The sequence below is a fragment of the Tachyglossus aculeatus genome, unplaced genomic scaffold (assembly GCF_015852505.1).
Source record: "Tachyglossus aculeatus isolate mTacAcu1 unplaced genomic scaffold, mTacAcu1.pri scaffold_102_arrow_ctg1, whole genome shotgun sequence".
Classification (NCBI taxonomy): Eukaryota; Metazoa; Chordata; class Mammalia; order Monotremata; family Tachyglossidae; genus Tachyglossus; species Tachyglossus aculeatus.
In genome coordinates this window covers 845,199-870,914 of record NW_024044843.1, presented here as the reverse complement: position 1 = coordinate 870,914, position 25,716 = coordinate 845,199, and the positions used below count along the sequence as shown (strand labels likewise).

General features: G+C 51.6%; 1 pseudogene; it reads right to left on the bottom strand.

The window, feature by feature from the left end:
- Window positions 1-4,674: 4,674 nt before the first annotated feature.
- LOC119922469 lies at window positions 4,675-18,135 on the bottom strand (annotated as a pseudogene).
- Window positions 18,136-25,716: the final 7,581 nt, after the last annotated feature.

Here is a 25,716-nt window from a genome sequence, read left to right as displayed (position 1 = left end):
AAATGTCTTTGACTGAGAGAGGATTTATATCTCTCCAACAACACTCTCCCCTGTCACCGCGCCCAGGCTCCTTTCTGCAGAAGAATCAGCCCGATCCAATGCTGTCCCCTTTCCCCCGGCTCCCTGGTGTCGAAGCCCAGCTGCTCCCTGTTACCTGGGAACGCGGGTCCCGGAAATAGCTGCAGCCCGCTGGCCGGTTGCCAGCTGTGTCCAGGAGCGGCCGCCGTAGCTCAGCGGAACAGGGGCGGCAGATGTTCGGAGTTTCACTCTCCGTTCCAGCACCTGAGTCTGGGACAACGTGGGCAGCGAGGAGAGCGCACTGCGTCAGCGCAATTCCGTCCCCGTCCAACCTCGCAACCCACCTCGTGCTTCTTTGTGGCCTCCATCTGGGCCATGAGGCAGACTTCGGTTCCCACCGCCTCTTCTCCTGAATTTACGGGGGTCATAGCTTAGTGGAAAGAGAACGGGCCTGAGAGTCAGAGGGCATAGGTTCTAATCCAGGCTCTGCCACATGTCTGCTGTGTGACCTTGGGCAAGTCATTTAACTTCTCTGTGCCTCAGTTACCTCATCTGTAAAGTGAGGATCAATATTCTGAGCCCCATGAAGGACAGGGACTGGGTCCAACCTGATCACCTTCAATCTACCTCAGCGTTCTGAACCGTCCTTGGCACATAGTAAGATTTTTTTAAATACCAGAATTATTATTATCATTATTATTGTTGTCCATCCCCCTGCTCCTTGAGACCCTTGTTCTTCCCGCCTCCGGTTGATGGGGTTTCTCTAAGGAAAGGGATAGCAGAGGCTTCCCCGGCCACGTTTCTTAGTGCCCTCGCCACTGCCAGTCTACCATCAAACTCTCACACTGCAGCCGCAGCCCCCGGAGTCGGAAGGAACTTAGAGAATCGATGTAGGGCTAGAGGTCCAGCCAAGCTAGCCTAATCACAGCTAGATTTCCTGCCGATCAGGAAAGAAGGGTGTTGTCCTGAGTTGTCTGGCTGCCTCCTTCTGTCAACCTTCTCCTCGCTTTCTCCGCCCAGCCCTTCTGCAAAACTGCTCTCAACACCTTCGTTGTGAGTAGGGGATGTATTTGTTAATTGTTATATTGTACTCTCCCAGGTACATATACAGTTCTCTGCACACAGTAAGCGTTGGTAGGGTCCGTCTCTATATGTTGCCAATTTGTACTTCCCAAGCGCTTAGTACAGTGCTCTGCACACAGTAAGCGCTCAATAAATACTATTGAATGAATGAATATAATTAACTGACTTTATCTCCTTTTCTCCATTTCCCTTCTCCTCTTGGACCATTTTACTCGCTAAACTGCACTTCCGTGAAAGCACTTCCATCTCCTCTTCCCCCAAGTCACCTCTCCTCCCAGTCCCACCCCCCATTTCCCTTCCCCATCCCCCTTTGGAGCGATCTATAGCACCCTCAACATCCCCTAGCTCCTCTCGCAGAAATCTGGAATATTGCCGTCCCCGTCACAGGGCCCTGGAGGGCTAGGCACTGGGGACTTCCTGCAGGCTGGCGGCAGGCGGGCGAGGGAGTGGAGGGGAACCGGGCAGGGAAGGGGTAGGTTGTGGTTCTACGAGCCCATAGCTACGTAAAAGTGCCACCCCCGACACAGGACACCGGGCCAGGGGCTGCCTCGGCCTCATTGTCCGGCCTGGGGTGGGAGGGGGACGCTCAGGTCCGGCCGGGGCGGCCGACACTGGGGTGGGTGGGGCCGAGGGCAGAGCAAAGGTCAGAGCCGAGGGGCAGAGGGAGCAGGTTCGGACTCCGCCCGGGCAGTCCGGGATTTAAGAGCTTGGAGAGATGCCCCCTACACACCTTTTCCCTGGGGGCACCCACGAACCCCCACCTCCACCTGGACACCCCGATAGAGGACAGAGCTGGCGTGGTGTAGTGGCTAGAGCCCTGGCCTGGGAGTCAGAAGGTGGTTAATTCAAATCCCATATCCGCCATTTTTCTGCTGTGTGACCTTGGGCAAGTCACTTCACTTTTCTGGGAATCAGTTACCTCATCTGTAAAATGAGGACCGAGACTGTGAGCCCCACGTGAGAGTGGGACTATGTCCAACACGATTTGTTTGTAACCGCTCCTGTGCTTAGTACAATGACTGGCACGTAGTGAGAGCTTAACAAATGCCATTATTATTATTATTATTATTATTGTTCCAATATCCAAACCCAACCCCTTAGGTTGAAGATAGCGCTCTAAGAGAACGGGGAAATTGGAGTTGGGTCTGCCCTCCAGAGGACGTGAGCGCTGCGAAATCACTGCTCTGACTGTGTAAATGTGGACTCTGCCACCAGCCCGTCTTTATGGGCTCCGGACCTGAGGGTGGCTCCATTCCAGAGAACAGCAGACCCGAGTGTTTAGTTCCTTCCAAGCTCTAATCTAAACAAGATCGACACTTTATTGGTGCTCCAAGACGCGTCTCTCCTTTACAACAGGGCTAACCCCTTAGTGCGGGAACGAAGCCAAACTCCTCCCGCTCCTCCGGCCTCCCCACCCCCACACTTTCCCCTTCCCCTTGCCCCCCAGAGACTCGGGAAAGTCGTAAGGAGACCCGAGACGTGGCCTCCAACTTAATCTATGTAAAATTATTCCAAAAATATCTGGGAGCTCTGCGCAGTAGGAAAACAGAACGGAAACGTTACCGTGCCCTGAATCATAAACTCACTGGGTGAGGTGGTATCTACTGGAGTACTAATACGAACAAGAGAGACATATAAAAATAAATTAAATAAATAACTCTTCAGAAATATCCGGAACACAAACATCACCTACCAATCTCGACACAAAGAAAATTAGCCTTGCAGATTGCTCGTCACCAGTTCCTCTAAGTCTTGTTTTCTTGAGGGATTCAGTTATGGAAATTGCTGGGCTGGGCATTCACCACCAAGACCGCTTTCAAATGACCAGCGTCAGTTGGAGGAAACCTTTTGAATATGTAGATTCCGCTACCACAACCACTCCCTCCTCCCACCCCACCCCCACCCCCGCCTGGGCCCAGAGTGTCGGGAGGGGGTGGGGAGAAGTTGAACTTCAGTAGAAACGGAGAAAGAAGGAAAAGCTTCAGGGGAGATGAAGTTAAGGAGGTCTGAGAGCTGGTTTGGGGTGCAGAGTGAAATAGTCTAATAGCCGGCATGCGTGAAGGGAGCGGGAAGCTCTCCCCACCCCAGCTTCATTTGCCAACTTCCAGGCTGCGGCACCTCAGCCCTGCTATAGAGGCTGAAACCAACGAGGGTCTGGACCTTCTCAGGGATAGGTTGAGGATGGGGATTGGAGTAAGGAAAATGCAAGTGGGGTTTTCAGGGGGATCATATGATAATGATAATAAAGATAGCATTTCTAAGTGCTTACTATGTGCCAAGAACTGTACTAAGCTCTGGGGTAGATACAAGATAAAGACGGTGGACTCTGACCCTGTCCCACTTGGGGCTCACAATATTAATCCCCATTTTACAGGTGAGGTAACCGAGGGACAGAGAAGTTAAGTGATTCGCCCAAGGTCGAACAGCAGACAAATGGCAGAGCTGGGATTAGAACCCAGCTCTTCTGACTCCCAGACCCATACGCCATCCACTTATCCACACTGCTTGATTTTTTTCAGATCGGGTGTGAAGAGAGAGAGAAGACAAAGAAGGATCTCTGGGAAATGAACAGGTGGACTTGGGCTGAACCCCTCCTCCCCACACAGGTCGCGCCCTCGAGACCATCGGAGTTCCCTTTCTGGCGTGGAGATAGGGGCATGGGTGAGTTGGTCTCGCTGACTCCCCTGGGGTTGGGGGATGGGGTTTCAGGTGGTTTGTTCCGAAAAGCTGGCTGGTCACACGGACTGTGAGCGGGGTGGAGGCTTGCATGCGAATCAATTCACCCAAGCTAGACTCCAATTTACTAGGGTGGAAACACCACCCCCTAACCCGAGTACCGTTCTGAAATCAGGAATGGGAGTATGACTGGGGTCCGACTGCCGCAATGCTCCGTACCGAAATACCCTACAGTTCAGACCCAGAAAAACTGGGGCGCGGGAAGTTTCCTTGGGCGGATCGGCCAGATTATTTCCTCCCCAGGGAATTCGTCGAGGAAGCCTCCGGCCCCAGCCCTCCGGAGAGGAGTGAAGTCAAGGGATGAGAATCGGCGTGGCTTAGGGGAAAGAACATGACCTTGGGAGTCAGAGGTCAAGGGTTCTAATCCCAGGTTCGCCACTTGTCAGCTGTTTGACTTGGGGCAAGTCGTTTAACTTCTCTGTTCCTCAGTAACCGCATCTGTAAAATGGGGATAAAAACTGCTTGGCACATAGTAAGCGCTTACCAAATGCCATTATTATTATTATTATTATTATTGTTATTATCATTATTATTATTATCATTATCATTATTGGAATATTCTGGAATATCCTATGCTCGCGGCCTCAATTTATCAGGTCCCTTTGCCCCGGGACTCCGGACCCTTCCCAACCCCCGTCATTCGTCGCTGAAGATGGCACTGCACGGCGTCTGCGCTCCGGAGTACGAGTAGCGATAGTAGGGCGCCACCTGGACAGGGATCTCATAACGCGGGGAGGCCTCCGGGAAGTCGACGGCGGGTCCATGCGCCCGGTCCAGATTTCCGGCGGGTTAGGAATCCAGGAAGGTGAAAGTCATGTCTAGAACGGGACCTTGAACCTACTTCAGGATGAAGTTTCCGCTTACGCTGAGCGGCTGCGGGAGGGGGCCTGTGAAGGCTGGCGGGGTACAGGGCAGAGGAACCCCGAAGCAGGCCTCTCCCTGGCCCTGGAAAGAGGGAGGCTTGAGGTATAGGAGGGGCGCTTTGAGAAGCCCGTAGGGCGGGCTGGGGATCCCAGGCAACTGGTAGACAAAGCTGGGAGAGGGCGGGGCGGAGACGGCCGGCGGCGTCTTCTCGTCGCGAGGGTCTCTGCCGCCGGGCTGTAGGCCCAGCTGAAGGCAGCCAGGACGAGGTTGCTGGTGGGGTGGAACAGTACTCTGAAGAGCATTTCGGCAAAGGGTTTGCCCTCCGGGGCCTGGCCCGTCTCCAGCACCTCGGACAAGGACCAGATGCAATTTCTGGCCAAGCTAAGCGTCTCGATCTTGGAGAGCATCTGCGTTTTGGAGTTGCAGGACACGACCCTGTGCAAGCTGTCCAGTGTGTCGTTCAGTCCGTGCATGAGGGTCTGCTCTCGGGCGTTCCGTCTAGGCCCTCGGCGCTCGGAAGCGCTCCAGCCTCACCTTGGTCATCCGCTTTTCTTTGGCCCCCTACTTTTGGGCCTCGGCCTCTGGTCCTCCCCGTTAGCCTCGTCCCCTTTCCCCTCCTCTTCGTCGTTGTCCTCCTCCTGCTATTCAAGGCTGTGGCGTGCCTCGACCAGGCCTCCCAGTGCCCCCAAACCTGCCGGGTTCCTGCGCTCCTCCTTCTCTTCTTCTTCTTGTGGGCCCAGGGCGACCCCCTGCCAAGGGGGCGGCTTCCCCGAAAACCTGTAGCATCTGTGGACGGTGGGACAGAGAAATCAGCGAGGGCTAATAACTCACCCCTAGAGGGCGGCGGAAGCTGACGAAAATCACCAGCTTCGACTCCCCGCGGGAAGGATTCAGCCACGGCAGACTGCATAGACATCCCGCTTTTGGAGGCCAATCAGCGAGGAAATCACGTCGGTTGGTCTGCTCACTCCACTCCACCTAAGCCGCTTTATGTTCTCGACGTCCGTGGTCTCCCCCGCAAAAATATCCTGCGTCTCCAGTTTTGGGGATGCGGCGGGCTCGGGGCCTTCAGAGGGAGAAAGGGAAGGGGAAGTCCAGAGAGGATTTGGTCAGAGTGCAGGATTAGCTTGTGCTTTGTAGAATCTATCCAACCACTAACTTGGTTTTATCCAGTCTATCCTGATAAACCCTATCTACCGCAGCATCAGTACACAGTGTGACACATAGTAATTCCTTAACACAAATTCTTATTATTTTTTAACATCACCATCATCATCATCATCATCATCAATCGTATTTATTGAGCGCTTACTATGTGCAGAGCACTGTACTAAGCGCTTGGGAAGTGCAAATTGGTAACATATAGAGACAGTCCCTACCCAACAGTGGGCTCACAGTCTAAAAGGGGGAGACAGAGAACAAAACCAAGCATACTAACAAAATAAAATAAATAGAATAGATATGTACAAATAAATAAATAAATAAATAGAGTAATAAATATGTACAAACATATATACATATATATACAGGTGCTGTGGGGAAGGGAAGGAGGTAAGATGGGGGATGGAAAGGGGAACGAGGGGGAGAGGAAGGAAGGGGCTCAGTCTGGGAAGTCCTCCTGGAGGAGTTGAGCTCTCAGCAGGGCCTTGAAGGGAGGAACAGAGCTAGCTTGGCGGATGGGCAGAGGGAGGGCATTCCAGGCCCGGGGGATGACGTGGGGTCGATGGCGGGACAGGCGAGAGCGAGGTACGGTGAGGAGATTAGCGGCGGAGGAGTGGAGGGTGCGGGCTGGGCTGTAGAAGGAGAGAGGGGAGGTGAGGTAGGAGGGGGCGAGGTGATGGAGAGCCTTGAAGCCCAGGGTGAGGAGTTTCTGCCTGATGCGCAGATTGATTGGTAGCCACTGGAGATCTTTGAGGAGGGGAATAACATGTCCAGAGCGTTTCTGGACAAAGATTATCCGGGCAGCAGCATGAAGTATGGATTGAAGTGGAGAGAGACATGAGGATGGGAGATCAGAGGGAAGGCTGATGCAGTAGTCCAGACGAGATAGGATGAGAGCTTGAAGGAGCAGGGTAGCGGTTGGGATGGAGAGGAAAGGGCGGATCTTGGCAATGTTGTGGAGCTGAGACAGGCAGGTTTTGGTCACGGCTTGGATGTGCGGGGTGAATGAGAGAGCGGAGTCGAGGATGACACCAAGGTTGCGGGCTTGTGAGACGGGAAGGATGGTAGTGCCGTCAACAGAGATGGGAAAGCCAGGGAGAGGGCAAGGTTTGGGAGGGAAGACAAGGAGTTCAGTCTTCGACATGTTGAGTTTTAGATGGCATGCAGATATCCAGATGGAGACGTCCTGAAGGCAGGAGGAGACACGAGCCTGGAGGGAGGGGGAGAGAGCAGGGGTAGAGATGTAGATTTGGGTGTCGTCAGCGTAGAGATGATAGTTGAAGCCGCGGGAGCGAATGAGTTCACCAAGGAAGTGGGTATAGTTAGAGAACAGAAGGGGACCAAGAACTGACACTTGAGGAAGGCCTACAGTAAGGGGACGGGACGGGGAGGAGGAGCCCGCAAAGGAGACTGAGAATGAACGGCCGGAGAGATAAGAGGAGAACCAGGAGAGGACGGAGTCTGTGAAGACAAGGTTGGATAGCGTCTTGAGGTGAAGGGTGTGGTCCACAGTGTCGAGGGCAGCAGAGAAGTCGAGGAGGATTAGGATAGAGTAGGTGCCGTTGGATTTGGCAAGCAGGAGGTCATTGGTGACTTTTTAGAGGGCAGTGTCGGTGGAATGTAGGGGATGGAAGTCAGATTGAAGGGGGTCGAGGAGAGAGTTGGCTTTGAGGAATTCGAGGCAGCGGGTGTAGACGACTCGTTCAAGGAGTTTGGAAAGGAATGGTAGGAAGGAGATAGGGCGATAACTAGAAGGCGAGGTGGGATCAAGAGAAGGGCTTTTTAGCATGTGGGTGACGTGGGCATGTTTGAAGGCCTAGGGGAAGGAACCAGTGGAGAGGGAGCGGTTGAAAATGGAAGCTAAGGAGGGGAGGAGGGAAGGGGCGAGAGATTTTATAAGATGAGAGGGAATGGGGTCAGAAGCAAAGGTGGCCCGATTAGCACTTGAAAGGAGGGAGGAGATCTCATCTGAGGATACTGCTGGAAAGAATGGGAGAATAGCAGAAAGGGTTGAGGGCAAGGGGATTGGAGAAGGGGAAGGAGTGACTTTGGGGAGCTCAGACCTGATGGATTTAATTTTACTAATGAAGTAGGAGGCCAGATCGCTGGGGGTGAGGGAAGGAGGAGGGGGAGGAAGAGGGGCCCTGAGAAAGGAGTTATATGTACGGAAGAGCTGACGGAGATGATGGGCATGGGTGTCAATAAGGGAGGAGACATAGTTTTGTCTGGCAGAGGAGAGGGCAGAGTTAAGGCAGGAAAGGATAAACTGACGTGAATGAGGTTGGCTGGGTGTTTACGCCAGCAGCGTTCAGCAGCTCGAGCTTAAGAGCGAAGGAGGCGGACAGTGGCAGTGATACAGGGCTGTGGGTTAGTGCTACGAAAGCGGCGAAGGGAAAGGGGAGTGGACGAGTCGAGCTGAGTAGAGAGGGTAGAGTTGAGGGCAGTAATCCGATCATCAAGACTGGGTAGAGAGGAAAGGGAGGCGAGGTGGGGTGTGAGGCTCTCATACAGATGGATGGGGTCTAGAGAGCGGAGGTTTCTGTGAGGTAGTAGTATAGATTTACAGGGGAGAGGAGTTTGAGTGAGGTGAGAAAGGTATGATCAGACAGAGGGATTTCAGAGTTGGTGGGGGTGGAGATAGTGCAGTGGTAGGAGATTATGAGGCTGAGGGTGTGACCGAGTTGGTGAATGGGCGACATGGGGTGGAGCAAGAGTTTGGCATCGTCAAGGAGAGCTAGCAGGTGGGCGGCAGAGGAGTCACCAGGGACATACATGTGAATGTTGAAGTCTCTGAAGATCAGAATGGGCATGGAAGAGGAGAGAAGGAAGGTGAGAAATGGGTCAAAATCTTTAAAGAAGTTGGAGGAGGGGCCGGTGTGGCGGTAGATAACGGCTACAAGAATCTCGAGGGGGTGGTAGAGGCGAATAATGTGGACTTCAAAGGAAGAAAAGGAAAGGGAAGGGGGAGGAGGGATAGTGCGAAAGCGACATTGGGGAGTGAGAAGGAAACCGACACCTCCTCCTTTCCCGGTGAGTCTGGGGGAGTGGGAGAAGAAGAGGCCTCCACTAGAGAGAACAGCAGAAGAGACCGTGTCGTCCGGAGACAGCCATGATTCAGTTAGGGCGAGGAGGAGTAGAGAGCTGGAAAGGAATATGTCCAGGATGAAAGGGAGCTGGGGGTTCCAAAGGTCACACTTGACAGCAGCTGTGGAGGGAGGGGAGGGAATTGGAAGGGTGCGAGGGCTGGGGAGGGTTTGGATTGGGATGAATTGTCAGGGACATGGGCGGGGAGAGTGGGAAGAGGGGTGGCGATGAGAAAGGAGAACAGGAATAGTGTGGGGGTGGGGAGGAGGGGAGGGAGGGGGCTGGGAGGGAGGAGTTGAGGCTTGGCGCTGGTAGAGGGATGCTGGGTAGGGCTTAGGGGGAGGGGTGGGGGGAAGGGAGGGAAAGAGTTGGGTGGGAGAGGAGAAGGGGAAGGTGAGGAATGGGAATGGCTGTTGGGAGCAGGGGCATTGATAGTTCATAGTGAGTTCAGCAAGGAAAAAGACAGCACAGTGGGAGGTTAACAATTGAAATGCAGTAGAAATAACACAGTAGCAATGATATGAGTAGGTGATGAAATCACAGAGGGTAGTTAACAATTAACATGCTATAGCAATAATAAAATAAGCAGTGATGATATCACAGAGAGCAGATAACAATTACTATCTAATGGAAAATAATAAGCAGATGATGACATCACAGAAAGCAGTTAAAATTAACATGCAATGGCAGTGGTTTTCATTGAGAGACGTTAGCAACTAACATTCAATGGGAATTATAAAATACTATGTGCCAAGCACTATTCTAAGACCTGAAGTAGATACAAAGTAATCAGGTTGTCCCACGTGGGGCTCACAGTCATAATCCCCATTGTACAGATGAGGTAACTGAGTCACAGAAAAGTTAATTGTCTTGCCCAAGGCCACACAGCAGACATGTGGCAAAGACAGTGTTAGAATCCACGTCTTCTGAGTTCCATGCCAGTGCTCTTTCCACTACGTCATGCTGCTATAAATACAGTAATAATTTCACTCCTTGCCCAAAGGTTCCTGGTAATTAAACAAATGGATTAGACAGCTGTTCTGCTTCCCTAGCAGAGAGTGTTACCATAGGCCAGTGGGCGAGTGTCCAAGCTTGACCTATAGGATAATCTGCGAGCTACTCATTTCACAGGTTCAATGCAATGGGATAAAATGAAAGTGACCTTGGATAAAAACAATAATAATAATAGTAATAATAATGACATTTATTAAGCGCTTACTATATGCAAAGCACTGTTCTAAGCGCTGGGGAGATTATTGTCCCATGGGGGGCTCACAGTCCTAATCCCCATTTTTCAGATGCGGTAAATGAGGCACAGAGAAGTTAAGTGACTTACCCAAGGTCACATATCTGATAATTGACGGAGCCGGGATTTGAACCCATGACCCCTGTCTCCAAAGCTCGTGCTTTTTCCACTGAGCCACGCTGCTTGGATCAGCGAGCATGTGGTCTGTTGCTCTTTGGTAAGATGCACGGGCTGGTAGCTTATTTGCAAAGCTATCTGCATTGATCCCAGCCAAATGCTCCTCCCTTCTTTCAGAACCGCTCTCAATGAAAACCAATGAAGGCTCCTGGGTCTCCTCTCTCTGGGGACGTCCCAGATTCAGGATCCTGATCCCAGATCCTCTCTCCCTCTCCCTCCTCTAAATTTAGGATTCACCAGCTATTCTCATACCTGACTACTGGAACAGCCTATCATTCTCCATACCTCCTGGCAATATGTCAGATAGAAGTTAGACAACAGGAGGAATTTCCCGGATTTTTAGGGCTCAGATACACCGTTCCAGCACACACTCACAACATAAACATACTCTAACAAATACACACATATACACAGACACTCCCATTTTCACACACAACCCCCTCTCCCCAACACACACGCACGCACACACACGCACACGCGCGCACACACACACACACACACACACACACACACACACACACACACACACACACCGTTTGTCCTATTCGGTGCGGAAGAGCAGCTAAATCACCCACAAATGTCCTCCGTTCCCCAGGATCTTAAATAGGATGCCTCCCCGAGCAGGGTTTGCGGGGTACGGCGATGCAGAGGGTGATCGGGTCAGATTTTCCAGCTTTTCACTGTAGATCTACCTGGGAATCGAAGGCTACTCCTGGGTGCCTAGAGCAGCCAGCTTTCTACCTCCACGTCGGATGTCCGCAAACTATCATAATGTGAAATTCCCCCAACGTCCAGGCAAAGACCAACATTACCAATAGCTTTCCCCGATGGCAGAATGTTCTTCCTGCTGTCTGACTCGAAACACACTTGCTGCAGTTGAGCAAGAATTGCCCAGATTTGGAGGATGGTGAGCACACAACTTCCCCCAAACCCAGCACCTTTATTCCCTGGATTTACACTGTGATCGACTCCCCACCACACCCCGACCATCCTGCCTACAGATACGCTCGAATCCACAAACTCTCCCCCAGCTTCCCAATTCCCTCTCGTCCTGTCTTGGGGTCGGGTCCTAGGTTCTGGTCTGGAGAACTCCACTTCCCTGGTATGGAAACTAAGGATCAGAGGACGGTAACTTGGTCCAAGTCACAAAGTATGTTTTCAGTGGGGAATAGAACCCAGAGTCCTCGAACCACCGCCCCCATGTATGCCTGCGGAACTGCTGGGAGAGTAGATGGCCAGAAGCCAGGACTGACCACCAGCCCCATTCGCGCCCGCTCCACAATGAAGGGGGCTAAAGGTGGCCCTGCAGTGTCTCCTCCTCCAACACGATGACCTGGAAGTCTCTGATCAGGGATAAAATGTGCCCTTTGCATAACTTGGAGCATCTGGGTAGTTCTTCTCCTGGAACCACAGAGGAGATGGGTCTCCTTTTCCAGTGTCTGCAGCGAGATTCCCAATCCCCTCCCGGTCTCCCCAACCAAACGCCTTCCCCATATATGGCCAGGGAGGCAACGAGGCCCTGATAGAAGCAACGAGGTTAAAGGTGGACTTTGGGGGAATGTGTCAAGGTAGTCGTACACACGTGCCCACTCTGTCTGGGTGGTCATGCTGTATGGCCTTGGACAAGTTGATCAACCTCTCAGGGCCTCAGTCTCTCCCTCTGCAGCCTGGGATGCACCCCCTCCTGCCTGAAGGACAGAATTGCCTAGTTTCTCCCATCTCCCATTTCTCGACTGAATCATGGTGCTGGGGTAAGAAACTCTCCCGCATTCCCTCGGCTGATCGGCCACCTTCAGCAGCTCCTACCCGCTTCATTTCAGCCCGACCGATCCCCCGCCGTCCCTCTTCATTTCACCCCGGCCAAACCCCCGCCCTCGTCACTCCGAGCAGCAGGACGGCTGAATCCGGCTGAACGCTGAACGCTCCTTTAGTGGCAGCAATGGCGACCACCGGCTTTCTCCTGGCCCCGCAGCAGGACTAGAAGACCGAGCTCCCCGGAACCATCCTGGTTCAGATTCTAGTTGGTTATCACCCCCTGCCCGGCCAGGCCGTGTACCTTCTCCACAGTTCCTTCCCCTGCTGCGCATTCGACAAGTTCCACACTTCGTCATTGAGGAAAGAGATGGAGGCTCCCTTGAGGAACAGGCAGTTGCTGTCTGGAGGGTCCAGCTGGAATCCGGTGCAAAGAGATTCATGGAATCACGCTCAGCGGGTCACAGAATGGTTCTTACTTCAGACGGTCAGCCCTTCTTGGGTCTAGAGCTCCCCGTGGGCTGGGAATACAGCTCCCAACTCGGCTCTATCGCGCTTTTCTAAGCTATTTGTACAACGCTCTGCACACAAAAACTCCAGTGGCTTCGTGCGCATCCACTTTCCTGATGAACAGAAACTCCTCGCCGTCGGCTTTACCATCGTATGTTACCTCCTTCCCTTCCCCACAGCACCTGTATATATGTATATATGTTTGTACATATTTATTACTCTATTTATTTATTTTACTCGTACATATCTATTCTATGTATTTTATTTTGTTAGTGTGTTTGGTTTTGTTCTCTGTCTCCCCCTTTTAGACTGTGAGCCCACTGTTCGGTAGGGATTGTCTCTATATGTTGCCAACTTGTACTTCCCAAGCGCTTAGTACAGTGCTCTGCACAAAGTAAGCGCTCAATAAATACGATTGATTGATTGATTGATTGATTCCTGGTTCCGTGACCCTCCGGCTGTCCGACTGCCCGTCTCGGTCCCCACAGTTAAGCCTCTACTCCAGAAGCCATTAGGCCTGAGGCTGAACCTTCAGAACTAGGGCCGTGACCACCTCCCCGGCTCTGCTCGCCGTGAACGCACGCTGCTCGGTTTTGATTTCTCCCCTCCTCCCTCCCGCTGTGGGAGGCGTCCTAGACCCCACCCTCTTAGGGGTGGACGGCAGGAGGTGTGGCTAGACGACAGATGGAGTGGCCAGTGTCTGAGCAGGGTGGGCAGGAGACAGGGACCAGTCCGCTCTGGTCCGATGACATCCGGGCCGATGGGACCCTCCGGCCTCCCCTCCCTCCACAATGCTTGTCTCCTGTCCGACCCGAGTCCAGACCCACGGGGGTCTGCTCTCCGAGGTTCCCGAGGTTCGGAAGGAGTTAGGATTGTTTAGGGGCCAGAAGAGAAGGAGAAAGACCACCGAGGCCGCCCTCAGACCCAGTGGCAAGACAGAGGAAAGGATCTGTTTTGCAGCAGGAAGGATTAATGTTAGATAGGAAAAAAACACTTCCAGTGGTGGGAAAGTGCGATTGCTAATCACTGGACCCGCCTACTAGGAAAGTGTAAATAATTTTTCTGTCTCTCCCATTAAACTACTTGAGGACAGGGAAAATGCGCCTTGCTACTCTTTACTCTCCCTAGCACTCAGTAGTGGTCAATAAATGGGGCTAGTGGAAATTTGTCTGAAGACAAAGGGCACGACGGGATGACCTCTCGAGGGCCTTTCCAACCCGAGGTCTTTGCATGAAAAAGCTTCCTGCTCATTGCTGTGTGATTTTGAGATAGTTGGCTACCCACTCTTGTATTCCTGTTCCCAGAGGTCGTGATGGGCTGTGTGCCGTGGGCAGGATGGAGAGGAGATGTTATTCCTTAGCCGGAGAAAACAGGAAACGCTCCAACAATTCCTGCCGGTGTGTGCTTTGTTGAGGGGCCAAGGTGTAGGAGAGTGACACAGCCGGAAGTATTGAAGAACAGGTGTGTGTGCGCGTGCGTGCGTGTGTGTGTGCGTGCGTGTGTGTGTGTGTGTGCATGTACCGGCCCGGGTGTCATCAGATCAGAGCGGACTGGTCCCTGTCTCCTGCCCCCCCTGCTCAGACACTGGCCACTCCATCTGTCCTCTCGCCTCACCTCCAGCCATCCACCCCTAAGAGGGTGGGGTCTTGGACTCCCCCCACAGCGGGAGTGTGTGTGTGTGTGTGTGTGTGTTTTGTGTGTGTGTGTGTGCGTGTGTGTGCGTGTGTGACAGGTGTGCAGGAGCGAGGTACCGCACCAACATTATAGACGGTGAATATACTCCCGGGAGGGGGATTCTGCTTTCTTCCGCGACAGATTGGGACTCATAATTCTGCCTACATCCGTCCCCCTTCTCTTCTTTCCTACCCACGTCCTTCTACCCATTCTCCTCCCCCGGCATCGCCGAGCCGCCCCGACCTGTCGCTTCCCTTCCCCCGGCATTTGGCTCCGCAGGCCCGACCACTCCGTCAGCCCTGCCCTGAAGCGGGGGAAGGGAAGAGAGAGGAGCAGGAAAGATCAGGGGGAAGAGGGGCCGGGGGGCGGGGGAGGGAGAGGGGCGGGGAAGAAGAGAAGGTCTAATGGATTGATTAAGGCGAAATATCGAAACCTTTTTCTGCCCTCGGCTATTCACCTACGAGAGACTTAACAGGGAAGGAACCCAGCTCTTCCTTCTCCAGGATCTGATTCGCCTCACGCCCGTTTCGCGATGGAGGAAACGGGTCCAGAAAAATTGAATGACTTGCCCGAGGTATCAAGGCGTGCTCTTTGCAGAGCCGGGTCTCTAGCCGGGACTCCCGGCTCCCAGAATGCGGGGAAAGAAACTCTTCAGGGGACTCTCCTCGACCCTCGGTGGGTAGAGGGGTCTAGGTCTGAGCAAAGGGAAGGAAGCGCAGGAGAAAAGAGGAGAGGGATTGAGGGATTGAAATGGCCCTCCGAGATATGCATCGTCTCCCCCGCCACATGCGCCCCTGCCTTCAAAGTCTTACTAAAATCATTCATTCATTCATTCAACCGTATTTATTGAGCGATTACTGTGTGCAGAGCACTGTACTAAGCGCTTGGGAAGTACAAGTTGGCAACATATAGAGACGGTCCCTACCCAACAGCGGGCTCACAGTCTAGAAGGGGGAGACAGGCAACAAAACAAACCATATTAACAAAATAAAATGAATAGAATAAATATGTACAAGTAAAATAAATAAATAGAGTAATAAATACTTACAAGCATATAAACATATATACAGGTGCTGTGGGGAGGGGAAGGAGGTGAGGTGGGGGGATGGGGGAGGAGGGGGAGAAGAAGGAGGGGGCTCAGTCTGGGAAGGCTTCATGGAGGGAGTGAGCTCTCAGCAAGGCTTTGAAGGGAGAAAGAGAGCTAGCTTGGCAGATGTGCGGAAGGAGGGCATTCCAGGCCAGGGGGATGACGTGGGTAGGGGGTCGACGGCGGGACAGGCGAGAACGAGGCACGGTGAGGAGATTAGCTGCAGAGGAGCGGAGGGTGCGGGCTGGGCTGTAGAAGGAGAGAAGGGAGGTGAGGTAGGAGGGGGCGAGGGGATGGTGAGCCTTGAAGCCGAGAGTGAGGAGTTTCTGCCTGAGGCGTAGCCACTAGATTGGTAGCCACTGCAGATTTTTAAGGAGGGGTGTAAGATGCCCAGAGCGTTTCTGGACAAAGACGATCCGGGCAGCGGCGTGAAGTATGGATTGAAGTGGGGAGGGACAGGAGGATGGGAGATCAGAGAGGAGGCTGATGTAGTAATCCAGTCGGGATATGATGAGAGATTGAACGAGCAGGGTAGCGGTTTGGATGGAGAGGAAAGGGTGGATCTTGGCAATGTTGCAGAGGTGAGACCGGAAAGTTTTGGTGAGGGATTGGATGTGAGGGGTGAACGAGAGAGCAGAGTCGAGGATGACACCAAGTTTGCGGGCTTGTGAGACGGGAAGGATGGCAGTGCTGTTAACAGTGATGGGAGAGTCAGGGCGAAGGCAGGGTTTGGGAGGGAAAATAAGGAGTTCAGTTTTGGACATGTCGAATTTTAGATGGTGTGAAGACATCCAGATGGAGATGTCCTGTAGGCAGGAGGAGATGCGAGTCTGGAGGGAGGGAGAGAAAGCAGGGGCAGAGATGTAGATTTGGGTGTCATCAGCGTAGAGATGATAGTTGAAGCCGTGGGAGAAATCACATCTTCTACAAGAGGCCTTCCCCGACTAAGCCCTCATTTATCCTACTCTTTCTCCCTTCTGCGTCGCCCTTGCACTTGATTTGTACCCTTGATTCACCCCACCCTCAGTACAATGAAAGTTACAAATTTATCAGTAATTTCAAAATCTGCCTTCCCCTTTAGACTGTCAATTTCTTTATAATTAATCATAGTAACTATGGTACTTGTTAAGCGCTTTCTTTGTGGCAAACACTATTTTAAGAGCTGGGACAGATATAAGTTAATCAGTCTGGACACAGTCCGTGACCCATATAAGGCTCATAGCTAAATAGGAGGGAGGAGAATTTAATCCCCATTTTACAGATGAGGTACCTGAGGTTCAGGTAAGTTAAGTGACTTGCCCACGGTCACTCAGCGGACGCATAGACAATGCGGAAAATAGATTACTTATGGGTAGGAAATACGCCTATCAACTATGTTGTACTGTACTCTGCCAAAGTCTTTAAACAGTGCTCTGCACACAATGAAGGCTCCATTGATTAATAGACTGAGGGAAGGAGAGCGTAGGGGATACTGGGATGTGGGCACCTTCAGTGCAGTAGGGCAAGGGTGACCAGGGTCCGCCAGAAATCATCGAGTCCCTCCCCTTGCTTCTGGGTGCGGCAGGGTTGGCGGCTCCATCACCATCCGTGACCTCCTGAAGGGTTAGTGCTCGGGGTGCGGTACCCCCCAGCAGATTCTAGGAGCCCAGACCAGGAGAGGGCCTCCTTCCATTTTTCAGCCACTGGGATTGTCCCTGCCCTGGCTAAGGTCTTTTAGGGGGTCCTAGCCATAGGTCTATCTGGAGGCGGGGGAGGGACGTGATAGCCTCTTGGAGAGGTTGTTGAACCTCCTTCAACAACCCCCACCCCAGACCCTTAAAATGAGATGGAGGTTAAGACCTCCAGGAAGTTTTGGAGTTGGAGAGCTGAATTCTATTCGTAGCTCTTATCGACAGTGGTATTTAATGAGCACTTACGATCTGAAGGACACCAAACTAAGCCCTTAGGAGAACACAAGAGAATGAGTATATATAATCCCTTGCCCTCAAAGAATCTACAATCTATCAAGGCAGTCGGACACTAAAATAAATTAAAGGTAGGGGAAGGATAAGTACATAAGTGTTTCTAGACTTTGAGCCTGTTGTTGGGTAGGGACCGTATCTATTTGTATCTATTTGTTGCTGGCTTGAACTTCCCAAGCGCTTAGTACAGTGCTCTCCACACAGTAAGCCCTCAATAAACACGATTAAATGCACGAATGAAGTGCTGAGGGACAGTGGGTAAGCAGGTAACTAAGTACGTACTGAGTAGAAGACACAGTAGGGAAGGAAAATAGCAATGGGGAGACTAGAGATTAATCTTGGAAGCCTTCTTGGAGGAAATGTGATTTTTAGTAGGGCTTTGAAGGTGGTCCTAGCTCAGGTACAGGCCACGCCCAGATGGAAAGGGTGGTCACGATCTCCCAGCAAGCACAGGAAGTTACCCTCTTCAATCCTTTCTCACTCCCACCCCATCAGGACGAGCCCCTATCCAGCTATAGCTCCCATCATTCTATCAGACAGTCAATCGTATTTACTGAACACGTACTCTGTGCAGAGCACTGAACTAAGTGCCTGCTGGGAGAGTTCAATACAACAATAAACAGACAATTCCCTGCCCAGAAGGAAGGAGCTAAGGGCAATTCAGAATCACAGGGCCATCCTGAGGAAAGTACAGGACCTCAAAAGGTTCTAGAGTTCAGCCCCCTGTCTCTGCTTCAGGTCTAGCCCGAATTTCACCTGGCTAAGGTGGGAGCGCCAGACATGGAGCCGAAGCTCTCGGGTGCACTGGAAAGCACTCTATATTGTTGTCTCCCCGGTCCAATTACACGGGAAGGAGGGAGGGCTGGGAGGCTGGAAGCCTGGGCTCTGGCTTCATGGATGATACACCCCTAGGTAAGGGTCTTCTACTGCAGCAAGAAGGACTCAGGTCAGATTGAAGGCAGAATTTCCTCGCGGTAGAAAGGAAACTGTGGAGAGTGCAGCCCTTCATGTCTGCAGGGGCTGGTGGTCCCTGGTCGAGGCTTCAGAGAAGGTGGCGAAGAGAGGGGCACAGGTCACGGTTTGGAAAGACAGGGAGTGGGCGAAGTTGCCTGAGGCTGAAGGCCACAGGAAGGCATAAAATTCGTTGTGAGTGGGAAACGGAAAGAAAGGGCGGTAGAGATGCTATTGCTGCTGCTCTTGCCACCGCTCTAACCAAGTTTCATAGCCTCTTCTAACCTCTCACTCTGCCTCCCACTTTGCTTTTTTCTCTAATCCCCTCCCTCTCTCACCCCCCCTCTCTGTTTCTTTTCATCTCTCTCCTGATTCCTGCCTCTGCCTATCTATTTCATCTCTCTTTCTCTGGCTCTCTACATTTCTCTTTGCGTGATTATTTATCTGCCTTCAGCAGTGAACTTGCCCACAGCAGGAGGAATTAGGGCTAGACAAAAGGAAGAACTTCTTATATCGAGAGACCTCAGGCTGCGCATCCCTGGGAAGCTGTAGGTTGTCTTTCTCGGGGGAACGGAGGTCTCAGAGAGGTGGGGGGAGGGCAGGACTATCTGCAGGCAGGGGGATGGACTAATTGACCTGTCCACCCATGGGACCCTGTGAACTTCTGTCATTATGGTACGGAACGGCCTGTCCCCGGAGTGGGATCATCTTTTTCCTTAGATAATTGGCCCGGCCTCAAGGCAGGGCAGGGACAAGGAGAACCAAGAGAAAGATCCTAGGCTCCCCCCCGCCCCCCGGGGGTGCACCTCTTCTGGGCATGGAAGCAGCTAAGGGGTAGGTCGGTGCAGGCGGAGAAACAGTGGTGACCCCCCTCTGGTCCTCACCCTGGGCTTCAAGGCTCTCCATCACCTCGCCCCCTCCTAACCTCACCTCCCTTCTCTCCTTCTACAGCCCAGCCCACACCCTCCGCTCCTCCGCCGCTAATCTCCTCACCGTACCTCGTTCTCGCCTGTCCCGCCATCGAACCCCGGCCCACGTCATCCCCCGGGCCTGGAATGCCCTCCCTCTGCCCATCCGCCAAGCTAGCTCTCTTCCTCCCTTCAAGGCCCTGCTGAGAGCTCACCTCCTCCAGGAGGCCTTCCCAGACTGAGCCCCTTCCTTCCTCTCCTCCTCGTCCCCCTCTCCATCCCCCCATCTTACCTCCTTCCCTTCCCCACAGCACCTGTATATATGTATATATGTTTGTACATATTTATTACTCTATTTATTTATTTATTTATTTTACTTGTACATATCTATCCTATTTATTTTATTTTGTTAGTATGTTTGGTTTTGTTCTCTGTCTCCCCCTTTTAGACTGTGAGCCCACTGTTGGGTAGGGACTGTCTCTATATGTTGCCAATTTGTGCTTCCCAAGTTCTTAGTACAGTGCTCTGCACATAGTAAGTGCTCAATAAATACGATTGATGATGATGATGACGATGATGGTCCAAAGCCTCAGCACCCATCTGGGGATCCCAGGGAGAGCAGGGACCTTGGAAGTGCCAGCCGAGCACTGTTCTAAGCGCTGGGGGCGGGGGTACAAGTTATTCAGGTTGTCCCACATGGGACTTACGATCTTCATCCCTATTTTACAGATGAGGGAAATGAGGCCCAGAGAAGAAAATTGACTGGTCCAAAGTCACACAGCTGTCAAGTGGTGGAGCCGGAATTAGAACCCATGACCTCTGACTCCCAAGCCCGGGCTCTTTCCATTGAGCCACGTTGCTTCTTTAGTACCTATTAGATACCAAGAACTGCTCTTAGAACTGGGGAAAATGCAGGGTAATCAGTTCAGACACGGTCCCTGTCCCACGTAGAGCTCACAATTTGAGGGCGAATAGATATTTAATCCCAATTTCATAGATGAGGGACATGAGGCACAGAAAAGTGAAGTTACTTGCCCAAGGTCACTCGGCAGGCAAGTGGTGCAGCCGGGATCAGAACCCAGGCCTTCCGATCTGTGCTCTTCTAACTGGGCTTCGCTGCTTCAGTCTTATAGCTGTACTGGGTGTATTCAGTAATAAAACACATTAAATTTGATAATTTCATCTCTCACAAATAGTTCAGAGGGTCAGCGAAATGTCACCAAGAAGGGGTAGTGACTGCTGGTCAACAGGTCTGTAATAGGGCCAGATGGAGAAGGACGGTGGCTTCAGGTGGGAGGAGGAGGCCGTGGTGAAGAAGACAGCCATGACGGCGAAGTGGGACAGGAGGTGGAGAAGGCTTTGGGCCGGTCCTCGGGGGCTGGCATTCTGAGTACAGCCCGGAAGATGCATACGTATGAGCCGACGATGGAGGCCAAGCACAGCACCCCCAGAGAGATACCGGTGGTCATGATCACGTCAAGGGCCTCGTGTTTGACAGAGCAAGAGACCTTTACTAAGGAGGGCATATCACAGAAGAATTGGTGAAGCGCGATGGATCTGCAAAAAAAAAAAAACAACAACAGGGAGAAGGTACCAGGTGATAAAAAGCCTCCAAACACTTCCCTGCTGAGCCTGGAGGCAGCGGCATTTCCCATAGGCCCCTGGGGCCATGACGACCTCATACCTCAGGGGGCGGCAGATGGTGGCGGTCTTAGGACATGGCCATGAGGACGAACAGCTCTGAGCTGGCAAACCAGACCAAGAAGAAGACCTGGACGGTACAGCTCAGGAGGGAGATTTCTCTACGGTCGGTCAGAGAGTTGTGAATGGATTTGGGGATGGTGACGGTGATGAGGCAGAGGTCGAGGACGGATAGGTTCCTGAGGAAGAAGTACATGGGGGTGTGGAGGCGCCGGTCGAGGGCGGTGACAGTGACGACGAGGAGATTCCCTATGAGGGCCGCCAGGTAGACCAGGAGGAACAGTGCTGCATGGATCAGCTGCAGCTCCCGGACCTCCGAGAATCCCAGGATCAGGAATTCTATCACTCCAGTCAAGTTGACCATCTCTTGGAGAAGACTTGGAATTTCCTTCAGACCTGTGGTGCCCAGTGACGGGGATCGGCGGTGGGTGTTCATTTTATTGCTATCTTAACAATGACGTTGGGATTTATTAAGTGCTGATTATGTCAGGGCACTGTGATAAGTGTTGGGGTAGATTGTCTGCTAGTCCGAGAGGCAGAAGGATGTCCTAGTGGAAAGGGCACAGACTTGTTTGTCAGTAGATTTGGGTTCTGATCCCTGCCCTGCTAGTAGCCTGAGGCCTTGGGCAAGTCACGTATTCCCTTGATGCCTAGGTTTTCTGGTCTGTTACATAGGGAGGTTTTATCTGCTCTCCCCACGTGTTAGCCTGGAAGCCCCATGTGGGTCAGGGACCGTGTCCTATCTGTTTACTTTCAGTCAGTCAGTCAGTCAATTCCTCTGGTATGGAACCCCCTCCCTCTTCAAATCCGCCAAACTAGCACGCTTCCCCCCTTCAAAGCCCTACTGAAAGCTCACTCCTTCAGGAGGCCTTCTCCGATTAAGTCCCCATTTTCCTCTGTTCCCTCTCCCCTCCCCATCACCCCGACTCACTCCTTTTGCTCTACCCCCTTCCTGCCCCACAGCACTTGTGTATATATATGTACGTATTTATACTAATTCTATTTGTTTTTTATTAATGGTGTGTATATATTTACAATTTAATTTATAATGATGCTACTGATGCCTGTTTACTTGTTTTGATGTCTGTCTCGCCCCTTCTAGACTATGAGCCCTTTGTGAGCAGGGATTGTCTCTATTTGTTGCTGAATTGTACTTCCCAAGCGCTTAGTACAGTGCTCTGCACACAGTAAGTGCTCAATAAAGACGATTGAATAAATGAATGAATGAATTGTATTGATTGAGCGCTTACTGTGTGCAGAGCACTGACTAAATGCTACGGAGAGTACAATGTGACAATATAACCGACACATTCTCTGCCCAAAATAAGACTACAGTCTGGAGTGTACAAACTTACAGTCTCCTGTATCAACCTCAGTGTTTTGAATAGTGTTTAGCCCATTGTAAGTTCTGAATAAATACCGGAAGTAAGAACAATAACAAGGGCTTGACTTCACCATAAGCACACCCTCCGATCCCTTTCTATCCCAACAGGGGTCTTTGGCTCCTTGCTCTGCCACTTGTCTGCTGTGTGATCTTGGGCAAGGTACTTCACAAGGTGCCTCAGTTACCTCACAATAACAATAATAATAATGATAGTATTCGTTAAGCTTTTACTTGTGCCAAGCACTGTTCTAAGCACTGGGGTAGATACAAGGTAATCACATTGTCCCACGTGTGGCTCACAGTCTTAATCCCCATTTTACAGATGAGGTAACAGAGGCACAGAAAAGTTAGAGAAGCAGCGTGGCTCAATGGAAAGAGCATGAGCTTGGGAATCAGAGGTTATGGGTTCAAATCCCGGCTTTGCCAATTGTCAGCTTTGTGACTTTGGGCAAGTCACCTAACTTCTCTGCGCCTCAGGTATCTCATCTGTAAAATGGGGATGAAGACTGCAAGCCCCACGTGGGACAACCTGATCACCTTGTCTCCTCCCCAGAGCTTAGAACTGTGCTTTGCACATAGTAAGCCCTTAATAAATGTCATTATTATCATTATTATGATTAAGTGACTTGCCCAAGGTCACACAAGTGTCCCACATGGAGCTCACAGCTTAGGTAGGAGGGACAACAGGAGAAAGGAGGCCCAAAGAAGTGAAGCAACTTGTCCAAGGCCACCCAGTCAGAAATTGACACCATACCCAGGTCCTTCTGACTCGCAGGTTCGGGCCATGCTGCTCTTTGAACCCTAGCTCACGCCATTCCATCGATCTGGAACGCCTCCCCACTCCAAAGCCATCATGTCAATCAATCAGTCAATCATATAGAGCGCTTAATATGTGGAGAGCACTGAATTAAGCCCTTGGGAGAGTGGTGTCACAATATAATAAACATATTATCCGCCCACAACGGGATCACAGTCTAGAGGGGGAGACAGACATTGATATCAATAAATGAATTAGGGGTATATACATAATTGCTGTAGGACTGAGGGCGGGGTGAATAAAGGGAAAAAATCAGGGTGACTCAGAAGAGAATGGGAGAAGAGGAAAGGCAAGCTTATTCAGGGAAGGCCTCTTGGAGGAAACAGGCCTTGAGTAAAGCTTCGATCGGGCCGGGGTGGTTGTGTAAGATCACATCTCTCTTCATCTGTTCAGTGCCCCCCTAATATTATCATTTGTTTCCCTTGAATTTCCCACGGTGAACAACTTATCCTCCCCACAACCTTTCCTCACTCAATCAATGATATTTACCGCGGGCGTACGCTGCACAGAGCACTGTACTAAGCGCCTGGGAACGTAAAACGCTCTGGGCATGGTACTCCCCTCCTCGAAAATCTCCAGTGGCTACCAATCAACCTACGCATCAGGCAGAAACTCCTCACCCTCGGCTTCAAGGCTCTCCATCACCTTACCCCCTCCTACCTCACCTCCCTTCTCTCCTTCTACAGCCCAGCCCGCATCCTCCACTCCTCTGCCGCTAATCTCCTCACAGTGCCTCGTTCTCGCCTCTCCCACCGTCGACCCCCGGCCCACGTCGTCCCCCTGGCCTGGAATGCCCTCTCTCCCCACATTAGCCAAGCCAGCTCTCTTCCTCCCTTCAAGGCCCTACTGAGAACTCAGCTCCTCCAGGAAGCCTTCCCCGACTGAGCCCCTTCCTTTCTCTCCCCTTCCTCCCCCTCTGTATCCCCCCCGCCTTACCTCCTTCCCTTCCCCACAGCACCTGTAAATATGTATATATGTTTGTTCGTATTTATTACTCTATTTATTGATTGATTTTACTTGTACATATCTATATTACTTATTTTATTTTGTTAATATGCTTTGTTTTGTTCTCTGTCTCCCCCTTCTAGACTGTGAGCCCACTGTTGGGTAGGGACCGTCTCTATATGTTGCCAACTTGTACTTCCCAAGCGCTTAGTACAGTGCTGTGCACATAGTAAGCGCTCAATAAATACGATTGATCGATCGATTAAAATGCAACAGAATTAGCAGATACGTTCCCTGTCCATAACAAGCACCCAGCTCAGATTCACCAGGTCAGGCCCGAGCTGGAATTCGCTGGTCTCCCATGGTCTCGGGTTCTGTCGTCATTCCTCCGACCCCTCAGTGTCCTCTGCATTGCTAGCGAACCTTCTAAAAGGGGAGAGGGCACAAGCTCCCCCGTTCTCTCTGTCGCAAGGAGCCGGGAGGCTTTCCATCCAGATGCTGACGTCTTCTTTCTTTCCCAAAGCTCCTGGGTCATCTGTAGGTGACTCTCAAGAGTAGAGGAGAGCAAAGCCCTTCAGAGGAGTCTGAGTACATCATGGGAAGGGGTCCCTGGGGTCCTTCAGGCCCTTGGTGGCTTCTATCTCACAGGACGGCGTCGGGGCGGCCAGACCAATCTGTAAACGCACTGGTTCTTCCTGATTTCCTGATTCACTAGCTTTCAAATTTGTCTTTTCCTACTACAGCCCAGCGCACAAGTTTCGCTCCTCTAATGCCAGCTTATTCACCGTGCTCCGTTCTCATCTATCTCACTGACGACCCCTTTCCCACATCCTGACTCTTGCCTGGAACTCCGCCACCATGTACACCATAACACCACTCTCTCCATTTGAAGTCTTACTAAGGTCACATCTCTAAGAGGCCTCTCCCTAATAAGCCCTCTTTTACCAGGCTCTCTATCCCATCTGCATCATCTTTGCACTTAGATATGGGACCTTTGAGTGTCTGATATTTGCCCTACCCTTAACACCCCAGCATCTATATATATATATAGTCCCTATATATATATATATATAATATACAGACTATTAATTACGTATTTATATTAATGTCTGCCTCCCCCTCTTAACGGTAGGCTTGTTGTGAGTGGGGAATGTGTCTTCCAACTCTGTTGTATTGGATTCTCACAAACACTTAGTACAGTCCTCCCTCCCCAACAACTCTTGACCATTGGCTTAAAAACGTCTCACCAGCTTTCCCCATCTCACCCACGATCTCTTTCCGTCCCACCGACCATCTTTCCCCATCTCAGCCACCAACTCTCTCCATCTCATCCACTCGTTCCCCCACCCCACACTTTTCACTCCTCTTCTCAAGATCACCCTCCAACTGTATCTAGCTCTTGCCTGCCAACTCTGAACCTCAACCCTGCTCCAGATCATGCTACTGTTTCCCTAACCCAGAACTTCCTTCCTTCCAAATCCTTTACCTTCAAAACCTCCCTAAAATCCTATCTCCTCTGAGAACTTTCCCTGATTAATTCGCCTCACCCCACAATCTAGTCAATTTCACACCTCTCCTATTCATTCATTCATTCAATCTTATTTATTGAGCGCTTACTCTTTGCAAAGCACTGTACTAAGCGCTTGGGAAGTAGAAG